This window comes from Equus caballus, chromosome 15 (assembly GCF_041296265.1).
Source record: "Equus caballus isolate H_3958 breed thoroughbred chromosome 15, TB-T2T, whole genome shotgun sequence".
In the NCBI taxonomy this organism is placed as follows: domain Eukaryota; kingdom Metazoa; phylum Chordata; class Mammalia; order Perissodactyla; family Equidae; genus Equus; species Equus caballus.
The window spans coordinates 53,478,472-53,490,986 of NC_091698.1; the positions used below are offsets into that span (position 1 = coordinate 53,478,472).

The 12,515-nt window shown below is 37.8% G+C and overlaps 1 protein-coding gene across 9 annotated transcripts in view; it reads right to left on the reverse strand.

The window, feature by feature from the left end:
• UGP2 (UDP-glucose pyrophosphorylase 2) overlaps positions 1-12,515 on the reverse strand; it is a 49,756-nt gene that overhangs the window by 33,634 nt on the left and 3,607 nt on the right. The window lies entirely within an intron of this gene.

The following is a 12,515-nucleotide window of genomic DNA, read 5'->3' on the forward strand; positions in this document are numbered from 1 at the left end:
CGACTGAAAAATCAGACAGCCATTCAAACAGCAGGTAAACTACAACTGATTTATCTCTGGTGTTCCAGCAAAGGAAAAGGGCTCAATCCTATGGTCCCATATCCTCCAGCAGGATTTCAGTAGCGTCAACTAGTTAGGACTCTATAATCATATGGGTTCAAATTTGACTATTTGGTATGTCAATATGCTTTACTAGTGTATCTGAAAACTAATTAAACACTTTTGGGAGGATGAGTCAGGTAGAAGTAAAAAGATTAATCTTCATTTGAAGATTATCCAGTTCCTTCTCATGTTTCCCTTCTAACCATCAAAGCTGGAGAACAGTGAGCAAACTAGAATAATGTTAATAAGGGCATATGCTGAAGGGGTATGGCAATTTCACAGAAGCAGAAGACTCTTCCCTCCTCCAGGCTAGATGAAAAATTTAAGAAATCCTTTCCATTTTAGAAGAAGAGCCACTCCAGTTTCATATTCCTTATTAAAGAAGAACTCCTTAAGAGAGGCAATTCCAAGGTGCCTCTACTCCCCTGGCATCAAATTTTTTCACTTTAAAAGGAGAAGGGCACAGGGCTGCCTCCCCACTTGTGGACCCCAATTTCAGCCAAGGCTTTTCAGTGCTCATCTGTGTCAGACAAGACTAACACAGCTTTTGGCATAGCTGGGCATCTCTATGACAGACGGATCTCAGTAAAGGTGACAGAAATGCCTGTTAGATGAAAACAAACAAAAATAGAAAAATACAAAAAAAGAAAACATCCCAGGTCCAAGTACCTGGGGATAAAAATGCCAACATAGATTGGTTTACACATTTAACCATCTAAGCCAGTAATCAGCCTGTCTACTTCTCATAAAATAAGGGACAATCAGGTTATTACTCACCTCCCCCTTTATCCTGAACACCTAACTCAATCTTATTTTATAAATGTATTTTTGAAGCTTATGTTCAAACATTTTGTTTGATAATTAATTAGCTCGACAAACGTGAGTTAATTTAGCAGAATCATATTTCAATAAAGCTAAAAACACTCCAATAAAGTGTTTATTACTGAAGTTTATTTAACTTCAATAAAGCTAAAAAGACCAAATTCCTTCATTTGTTATATGGGCAAAAGGAAACATTTATACAGACAGAATTAAAGCCAACATAATCAATATTTTTAAGATGCTTTTGAGAGCAGAAATTAGTACATTGTGTAACTCCTAAGGCAATTTATTTAATGTAGATAGCCTCTCCCTCTCCCAAATATCTAAAAATGTTAACAAGTGAGGTATTTAACATAGCTCCTCAAAAATCTTTTTATACACACTTTCAATCATATTAAAATCCAAGAGAAAAAGATAAAAACAAGGAAATGTGGTGAGAGCACACAACCTAATCCCAAAATAGCCATCTTCTAACTGTGCTCTTTTTACAGGCATAAACGACAACATAACTAAGTTTATGGACTCCAGTAATACTACCAAAGTGACTCAAACTGTGGTTCATAAATAACTTATTTGTGAGCTAAGAAACACACATGTGTGTTCCATAAACAACTTAAAGATATGTTTTGACTAATAAGTAGCAAATTTGATTATACTGTAAAAACCCATGACAATGGATGAGCATGTATGCATAACTATGACAGATAATTTTTAAAAACTCCTGGAGAACATTTTAAACTAGAGTTAATGTGACATCAACCACTCTTCTTCATTGTTGGCTGACTTTTTTGTAATTTAAAATTTGTCACAGGTTAGGTCCCCCACCCTGCCGCCCCACCATGTACACCTGGGATGTCTCTCCCCTAGTCTTTAAGCCAACTCCCATATTAATATTTAGGAAATAATCTGGAAACAAATCTACTAAATATAAAATCTCTAAATTAAAGAACACATGAACTGTTTGATTCTGTGTCAAATCAATCAATCAATCAAAACAGACTAAGAAGTAACTACATAATGTTTTTTAAAATAAGTTTCTTTTGTTAGACTCAAAGACATCTAAAGACTTGCTGCTTTCTTGTTGAAGTTAGATCCTAAAGGTCAGCATTCGCAGTCACATTCCTAAAACACAGTAATGGAAACATTTAACTTACTTATATTCTGGGCACATGCCAAAATGAGATAAAACTAAAGGGAACTGCAAAGTTTAAAAATAACTATAGTAGCTGTTTGAGATTTGCCTACAAGAAAATAGTAAAAAAAAAAAAAAAAAACAAGAAAACCACCAAACTTTAGAGACTCCTTCTGCAGAACAATAGTCTATCAACGTACATGATCTAAGGCCAAAATGCACAGAACCCAAGTTACTATCCTTCCTACCCAGCCAAGCTAAGAAAGGCTGACTAAAAGACTCACTTTCAACACTACACATGATCTCTGCCAGCTGCAGCAGGTCCAACCTTCAGACAGAATCAAGAAAACCCAGACACAGATTCAAACTTGAGTTGTGACAAATATCCCTAACCTTTATTCCTCCTGTTTGTTTGACTTTTTTTTTTTTTTTTGGTGAGGAAGATTGGCCCTGAGCTAACATCTGTTGCCAATCTTCTTCTTTCTGCTTGAGGAAGATTGTCCCTGAGCTAACATCTGTGCCAATCTCCCTCTATTTTGTATATGGGATGCCACCACAGCATGGCTTGATGAGCGGTGTGGAGGTCTGTGCCCAGGATCCAACCCAGGAACCCCGGGATGCTGAAGTGGAATGCGCAAACTTAACCACTACACCACTGGGCTGGCCACCCCCTCTCGTTTGTTTGATATAGCACCTAATACAAACAAAGAACAATTTGCATGCCTTCTACCCCCTCTACAAATATGAACAGCTTACACAACAAAAGAACGTTACAACAAGCCTATCACCTCTTCCATCCCATTCCACTGCTGTTTCCTTCCCCTTCCCCTGGGCAAAGTGTTACTATGAAGTTCTGTTTTTCAGTGATTAAAGAATAAAGAAGGGTATTTTAAGGAATAAAGAATATTCAAGAATAAGGAAGTGTGCTTAATCAAGAAGAGTGTCTGTCTTAAGCACCTGGCACAGACCAGGAGGCACAGAGCTAGAGACCATAATCCTTTGCAGTGACTTCCTTATGCACCTTGAATTTAAGTAAAGTCTGGAATTTCTGCTAGGAGAAGAAGTACAGACCTTCTAAGCTTTCTTGGACTTAACACTCTCAGGTTACACTTCAGGCAATGACAGCTGTGTTTCTAATGGAAGGTCAATTAAAGAATCCCCTGAATAATGCAAGATTTCTAACCTCCTAAAATGTTTCGTCTGTCCTCAATTCCTAGCAACAGCGAATTGATCCTCTTGGACTTTAGACAGAGAGTGGATTAGAAATCAAACATTTCATTACCTCAGTCATAAATCAAAACATTTTTGGAGATGAAAGGCAGCATTTAATCTACCCTCAACATTTTACAGATGAGGACACTGAGGGTGAAACAGCTAAATGACTTATCTAAGGTCACAGAGCAGGCTAACGTTAGAGCTCAGAAGCAAAGCTAGTTTATTCCGAGCCTCATCCTACCTCAGGGAGGTGGAAATATCCTGCTCAATTTTTCCTCCTACTCTGGCTCTCTTTAATCCTTGGCACAAAATCCCTAAATAACACTCTCCTCCAAAAATATTTCTATCAGAATGTCTTCTTATACCCAATAGAACAGACAGGAAACTTTCCATCACATAAAACTGGGCTTACTGCAATTGCCTTGGTTGACAATTATAATTTAGAAAATTGGAGATAGAACAGGCAGTAACCGTTTTTTTAGAAGTTTTCCCCCACCTCAATTTCCTAATTCTTCCTTGTTCACAAGAACTAAAATTTCAACATCGTGGACTTTCCTATCCAACTGGAGCCAAAAAAAAAAAAAAAAAAAAGGAGGAAAGCAATAGAATTAAGAGGTAGGACGGGGCCGGCCCAGTGGCGCAGCAGTTAAGTTTGCACGTTCCACTTCAGTGGCCTGCAGTTCACTGGTTCAGATCCCAGGTGCAGACATGACACCACTTGGCAAGCCATGCTGTGATAGGCGTCCCACATAGAAAGTAGAGGAAGATGGGCACGGATGTTAGCTCAGGGCCAGTCTTCCTCAGCAAAAAGAGGAGGATTGGCAGCAGATGTTGGCTCAGGGCTAATCTTCCTCAAAAAAAAAAAAAAAAAAAGAGGTAGGAGACATTCAATCTAACAAGTGATTGTTTTCATTTCTTAATTCAGGTATTTCGTTTCATCCATTTCAGCCACTAGGAAGCATATATAATACCCTTCCTTGACCTCCTGATACTGGCACAAACAAAACAACATCACATTCTAAAATAGAAAGCTAGCTTCACAAAGTACAGGTCATAGAAAGGCTGCAGAAAGAACACAGAGAGCAACAAAGAGGCTGAGGAGCCCTCCCCAGGCCACCTCCCACCACTCAGATCTGATCAACCTCAACCCACACCGAGAAGTACCCAAAGCCAGAGAAGTGGAGAGCTCCCTTAAGCTGTTTTAAACTAAGAAATGACTTATGACCCAAATAAGTATAAAACTCCAAGAATGTAATAACAACTGGAAATAACCCTCAATAAAGTTGAGGACATATACTGACTAGTTTTGTGACCAATTAAAGCTAACCATCCTCTTCCGGGCTCTCACTGCAGTAATTTAAACTCAGTTATTTGTGAATATTCTTCCTAGAAAAGCTTTTCTTCTTTGGACCAAGCCTCAGTTTCCATAACTAGCTCTTCTTTCTTCTCTTACTCCCTGGGTTTCCTAAGTTTCTGTACCCAAACCACTTTTCTCATCAGTCATTCCCTTACCAGTCTCCTTACTGACAACTCCCAAATACATGTCTCTCATCCTGATCTTTTTTCCTGAGCTCCAGGCTCACATTCCCTACAGCTTTCCAAGACCTTTTGCAACTGGACACTCAGCTGGGTAGCTAAAACTCAACATGCCCAAATCATCTAAACTAACTTCATCTCCCTGGCCTCCAGCTCCCCATGGCATTAACATTCTCCTAGTCACCCCAAGGTGACCTTGGAAATACCACAATTACAGTTGGCTCTTTCCTCCTTTCCCCTCCCCGTATGTCTAATCCAATACCATACTTCTTAACTGAATCACAATTCCATTCATTGCTTTCCATTCCTGTTGCTGCCACCTTAATTTCTCTCTCATTTTCACCCTCCTGGTCACTTTCCTGATGACAACAGCTTTCTAACTAGTCTGCCCATCTGTCACTCTGATCTGGTGGTACTAAGCAGAATGGATTGGTCCCTAAACTGCAGCCCTAATCATATCACTTCTCTTCCACATTTGATGGGATTTTCCTTTGACGGGAAATAAATACAAACTCCTTGGCCAGGCAAGTCTTAAAAGCCAAGGTGAAGTACCTTTTTGAGTAGCCAAAGCTAATGAAAGTGCTAAAGCAGAATACCTAAAGGCTGCAATTTCCTACTCTATCCATGACATCTCAATAGTGCTTCTAAAACTTTAAAGTGCATACAAACCACCTGGAGGGCTTGTTAAAACACAGATTCCTGGGCAAGCTCCCAGAGATCCTAGTCAGAAACTCTGGGATTCTAGAGTGGAAGAATATGCGTTTGTAATAAGCAAATGCTGCCAGTGTTGCTTTCAGTAGCTCTGATACAGGTTATACTCCATTCACCTTAATATGTTTGTAGCAGCCATGCACATCACTCTTCTCCCCAGCCCAATGCAATTCTGTCACTTATCCTCAGCCCCAAGGCCATGTACTTCAGAGATGGCACCAGGCCCAGATTGGTCTTAAGCCTTCCCAGTGATTGGTTTAAGCATGAAATATAATATGATTTTGGCCAGTAAGCCAAGAGGGTATAGTTTGCCAAAGGACGTTGAAGAAAAGTTTTCCTCACTGAAAAAATAGACACATGAGAAGAAATAGTACCTTCTCCACCCCTAGATATAATGAGCATGTGTCAACCCCTCACCTCCAGTTTCTTCTGCCATTTGGTGACCTTGAAGGAAGCTGACCCAAGAATGAGACAGATACGCTTAAGCGAGCAGAGCAGAATGAAAGAAAGATGCATCTTTGTACTGAATTAACCAACCTGGAACATCCTACTTCAAGATTCATGTGATAAAAGTCCCTCATTTTTTAAGCCAATTGAGTTGGTATTTTTCTGTTCCATGAAATTAAAAGCATCCTAACTATTATAAGATTGTTCCAAAACATATATCTCAACTGTCATTCAACACTTTTAGAGAAAACAGAAATGAGGAGAAAAAATTAGAAATTAATGGCCCAGTGTGAATTCCAAAATCATGAGAATCATTCCAACCTACAGGAAACCTCCCTGATCCCTCAGTCCCCAAGGCTCAAACTGTAACTCCGAGTAGCTTTTGCTATTTTGGGAGTGGCATTCCTAATGTTCTAGGTAGCAGCTTCAGAACATCCAAAGAGAGGCCTTCCTTTCCACCTCAACTCTTCTACGTGGAGGTTTTAATCACCCCAGCCTCTGCACTATAACATCCCCCAAACTTTAATTCTTTGTTTAGATGTCTACCTGCAAGACTTAAGGGCACAAGCCATATTATGTTTTTTCCCAACACCTACCTCAGCACCTGGCACAATACAGGTACCCGATAATGTGTAAATAAATTACAGATCAAGACTTAAATTCTCATAATAGTGGCTTGACCAGCCACTAACATATCATTTGTCAGAGTTTAGTTTAAAGGTAATCTTCTAGAAATCTTTCTAAACTAAGCAAGATTACCCATTACATGGTCACACAGTAGATCCCTGTACCTCTCCTTTATAACATCATACTTCTTAAAATTTATTCAATGTCTATCTTAGCCAACTGATTATAGTCTCCGTAAAAATATATCATGTCTATTTTGTTTGTTCACTGCTGTACTCCCAGTGCTGAACACAGAGCCTGAGACATAGTAACTAAGTAATGTTTATTAAATAAATGAGTAAGAACCTATTATGATCCAGCTATGTGCTGGGAAAAGATAAAGAAGGTAGAGTCCAGTCTAGTGGAGGTGGTATCTGATAAGGCCAAGCAAAGTGTTCAAGAGCTAAGGGCTAAGAAAAGTATGTACTGTCGTCTCTTGAGTACCTGAAATCTCCAAAACTCCTGAAGCAGAGACTGATTTATCAGTCAAGTACCAGGGAGGCAGTCAAAGAAATTCCAAACTGGTAGGCAATCTAGACAAAACGAACTCTAAATTTCTTTTCAATTTTTATTATCCTGTATAAAAGTCAGCATAATGTTTTGACTAACCTTAGAGATTAAACAAAATTGGGCGATTTATATATTTAGATTTAGCTTAATTCAGGAAAAATACAGTCCATGTCATTCACTCATAAGAAAAATAAGTTGATTTTATATTATCAATTTTATATGATCTTTAAGTATTAAAGTCAATGTTGATTATTTTAGATTGTAAACTATAGTATGACTGTTTACATTTACATAGATTTTTAAATGACTCAGCTTTACATACATATGAACTTACTAATAAATGCTTTTTCATAACACAAATGAAAAGGTACCAGGCTTTTGAGAACTGTTCCAGCACTGAATATGCAGAGCTACTTGCTAATCAAGACTCTTGATAATCATGCATTGTTTACTTAAAATGTTTTTAACTGTTAGAATATATACATAAACCTGAGTTCTTATTAATAATTAAGATTAACCTTGCTCTCATACAACAGAGTGGCTCTTAAGATCTCAAAAAAAAAACCCCAGAAAATATCAATTCTGGAAAACAGAACATTCAGAAGAAATATGTCAACTAGCTAAATAATATCACTTGGCAGTAAATTTAATGGATGATAAGAAGGCGAGCCAAGCAGCCTATCACACTCATTTGTTCAGAGGAGGGAAAATGGATACCAACATAAAATCGTCACCAAGGACCAAAAAATGATTTGGCAGGCCTGCCCTGTTACTTGATACTTGTGCATTTATATCAAATTTTTAAGCCCAGAAAGGCTTTAAGGTCAGTGAGTCCAGTTCCCTTATCTTGGAGATAAAAACAGGGCCCAGAGATGCTGACTTGCCTACAGACACAGTAGCAGGGCGGAGCCGGAATCCAAACCCCGTTGCTTGGTGCCCTGTTTCTCCTTCCTAGGGGAAGGTCTCTTCTTTCTTGGTTACAGTGCATTTACATGATCCACCACCTCCAGGCATGTGCCACCAAATCTGAATGAAAACCAGCAAAAACCCAACTACGACTATTATGTGAGGTTAAAACTACATATCAGATTAAGTATTCTCTTATGTTCTTCAACTTTTCCTTCTATATTATTTATTTTCTGGGCAATGAAAAATCAAAGAAAGCTTTTATGCACTGTATAAATATTTTATTACCAAGGCTAAGCATTTACCATTGGCATAAATGGACTCAAAACAGTGCACAGAACTATGTTATTCTGTTTTCCTGCACTCCGGAAGTTTTAAAATTCTAGGCACGGTTAAAACATAAATGAAACATCACATCAACCTTTGCTGGGGCAGCAACCAGAGGAAAATACAAACTCCATTCACCTTGTCCGAAGGTCTTTGTGGCCAAGGAGCAAGTGGAGCTATTGTTAAAGGGAATGTCCCCTAGAACAGTATTTTTTACAGTTTGGTGACTAACAATTAAGAAGTAGACTAAGCATAATATGACTATTTCATGTACATGAATATAATGAATAGCATTTTTTTTTAAAGATACAAGTGAAATCACAGAGAAACAGGCAACTCTTGATTTACATAGGAAAAACTAACAAATATCTAGAAATGCTTTGGAAAACAAAACATTTTGCTGTTTATGTAAGTTAACTGAGACAACATAGCCAACTTCTCCATGGTCTTCAAAAACAATCTTTAATTGTAAAAATGGTTTGGGGGCACAACCAATTCCATTTGGCAATGACTAAGAAAAATAAACAATGAGACTGTTGGCAGAGGCAGAATTTGAGCCCTAGACAATTACTTTACAACAAACCAAAGGAGATGCCTGCATCACCAATCAAGAGAACTGGGAAACAGCTTTCAAATGGAGTATTATGCCCTTTCTCACACATAAGCCCAACCAAAAGAACACATAAAATAAAGTTTAATTTTCTTTCAATAGTTTAGCAAGCCAACTTTCAGACTTTAATGTTACTGACAGAAAGATGCATGCCTAGTAGTAGCATTTTAGAGATCTAAGACATATGCTTTCAATTAATACTCATTGTGCCTGAGACAACCCATCAAATTACCCAAGACCAAGATGTCCACAATTCAAACACTCTTACCTCAAGTTCAAAATATGATATTTTAGAAAAGAAACAGTAAAGACTGATGTTAAAAGGACACCAGTCTTTAGAAAAAACTCCTGCTTTTAAAGAGATCTTCAGCAATCAAAAGGGTGGTAAGTCAATCGTCTTTCCTCATTCCCAAATCCTCAGAGGCTCTCCCCCACAATTTTATTCCAATATTGCTGGGATTTTCTCCACTGGCATGAATTCCGGATATCAAGAAGAATAGCACTGGGGAAAGTTAGTACAGCCAACTCTTAACTACTCATTTTTACAGATAATCCAGAGTTAGTTTGACTTTCAAATATTTGTTTATAATAACTTTTCAATAATGGATACATACGACTTTTTCAGAACTCCTAACAGCTGCAACTTTCACAAAAAGTACCAAATACAACTTGGTGGAAACTGGAAAATCACAGTATATTATTCTTTTACCTAGAACATTTTCATTATTAGGCCAATTAATTCTTCACACAAATTAAGTATCCCATTACTGCAATTAAAGTTAAAACAATTCATAAAGTTACTACAATTTTCTATGAAGAAAAAAATAACATACATACACAGAGAATGGTCTCTGTGAAGCACAATTACCAAAAAACACCTACTATTCAAAATTACCATCTTAATTTCCTATTAAAGTTATTTTTCAATTTATCTTCAGAATATTAAAACGGTACTTCCAAGAAGTGTACCAGTTAATATTTATTTTTCTGTTCCTTGTCAATTTCTTTTTCCTCAGTAGGCTTTCACAAATGAAAATCATCCGTCTTTCTAGAAGAAAGACCCAGTTACCAAGAACAAAATCAATTTAACTATAGAGATTACAAAGTCCATGTAGGAAAACAAAGTTTTCATCAGCTCAACTCTTTGAGTTTCATTTTCCATTTATAACTGTGACTCTGAATTTAACTAAATCCCTCTCTCTATCAACACAGTGAATCCTGAGCCACATCTTTCAAAAATGAGAAGTGTACCTTAGTCATTACTTTTGCCCCCTCCAGTCCTGCCTCTCCTCCTGCCTTAAATCCATGCCACAATCCCCCTGTCATCTAAATAATCAGCAACAGGCTAAATTTGGTCTTGGGATTTGAGAAGAACCAGGCCTCAGAATGCTTCTCATCCCTGCATTTGTCTGAGACCCTCCAGTTATAATTAGCTCAGCTAATCCTCCCTGGCTAGCTGCCATCTATCAAACAGGAATCACCAAAAAAGTCATAAAAAGAGAATTCCAACAAATGGGAAAGTTGACAGGCCTTAAATATTTTTTAAGTGACAAGAGGTACTCAAATGGCTTCCCTGGCACTTTAATATAATTTGGATAGATAATGGCCTATTAAAATAGTTTAAAAATAAAAGTTCCTCTAATATTACAGTCTAAGCACATAACGTGACCTAAACTGACTAGATGACAATTGTCCCTGCACCATTTATAAGTTTCAAATCATGCAGGGAGACTACCTTATAGCTCTCAGAACTTTTAAAAAGCAAAATCCCAAATGGCACCCATTGACAAAGCTGGCAAAAAGTCACAGCTGCTGATTACCCCTAGTACTCCCAACTGGGACAAGGAGGCCCTTCTCACTCAGTTGCTACTCAGATTTATTTAGAATAACTTCGGGGCCCTGCAACAACCCCTGAGGTGGAGAAAACTAGCAACGGAGAAGTAATTTCACAGGCAGGCAGAAGGTGACCTGGGAGCAGAATACGTCAGCTAGAGATCATGCCCTAGATCCAGTAAAGAAGAGTCTTCCTATGAGAAGGAATCTTAAGCGCCTGAGGAACATCGACTTGGGAGATGCCCAAAGAAAACTGAACCTTCTTTTGGCCAAGGAATATATACTGAGAACTCTCCTGCCTATCGATATTAACTATTTTTATTAATTGAACATTTCTATCTAATAACTTATGGTCAAACTGCTTGAGAATAGAGATGCCCAGGTTTCCTATAAAGCTCATTGCCTAGATTTGGGGGGAAGAGATTCCAGCAAAGTGTAGCAACCCCAAGTTCTAAGACATTAAAAAACACGTGTATATAACACAGGTATAATACCTAGATCTTCTCAATTTTAAGTGCCGGTCATAAGGATTCCAGGAGAAATCCCAGTACAGAGAAACCTCAAAAATTTTGTTGTTTACTGTACTGAAACAAAAACTGGCACCAACTACGTATTCACATCACTGTTTAAGCTCCTTCCCGCCCCCCACCCACCCCCACACTTTTTTTTTTAACCCATCAACTCCCAAATACTGGAGGTCTGAACACCAAACTCAGAACAGGGAAATAAAGAACCATCATACCTGCCTTGTTTCTGTTTATTTCTGTTGATGACATGTGGTTATACTTACAGCGGTAATGCTACATAAAAGGCCGCCATCATTTTAAGAAAGAGAAATAAAATTTACCGGCCATCTAATATGTGACTAGTATTCACAAAACTCATTTCTTTTCAGCTTCTTAATAACTCTGTGGCATAAGTATTAATATCCAATGTTTATATAAGCAGAAACTAAAGTTCAGAATAGTTATGTGTCTAAGATCACCTGTTGGTAACAGGATTCAAATCTAAGGCCACACCCTTTTATTTTTCTCAACACTGACGTAATCTAAGAGGTGTTACCAAAAAAACAAACCACAACCAAAAACATAGGCTAACCTACCAAAATCGTGTTTCTCATTTATGACAAATTCTTTTAGAGCACCCACCACTTCAAGACACTGTATTTCCCCCAGGGATATAATATTATCTTTGCCAACAGGGAACTGACAGTCAAGTTAGAGAAACAAGCAATTTAGATAAATTTTTAATGTAAGAGGCAACAAAAGGTATTGGAAAGGAGAAAGGTTTCAGACATATTTGTATAAGAATTTCAGTGCTTAGTAGCTGTGAACTTTGGACAAGATACTTTAAATTTCTTCAGCTATAAAGTCATGATAAAAATCTACCACCTCTCAGGGCTCTTGTGAAGTTTAAACGAGATAACATATAAAAACAGTTGGGGCTTAACATTTGCTCAGTCTTTCCCCTATGAAGGGGTATGAGCTAAGTGACAATGAGTGGAAATATCAATCAGTGCTACAACAAAGATCAAACAATTTGATCTGCTACAAAAAAATTCAAAAACAAAATCCCAATCCTTACACCTGAGAACTGATCTGTAGAGACAGCTGAGTCACTAGCCAATTAGGTTTATCATTTACAACAGCAACAGTTAATTAAACATTTAGAAGGTTTACACTTGAAGTACAAAATGTA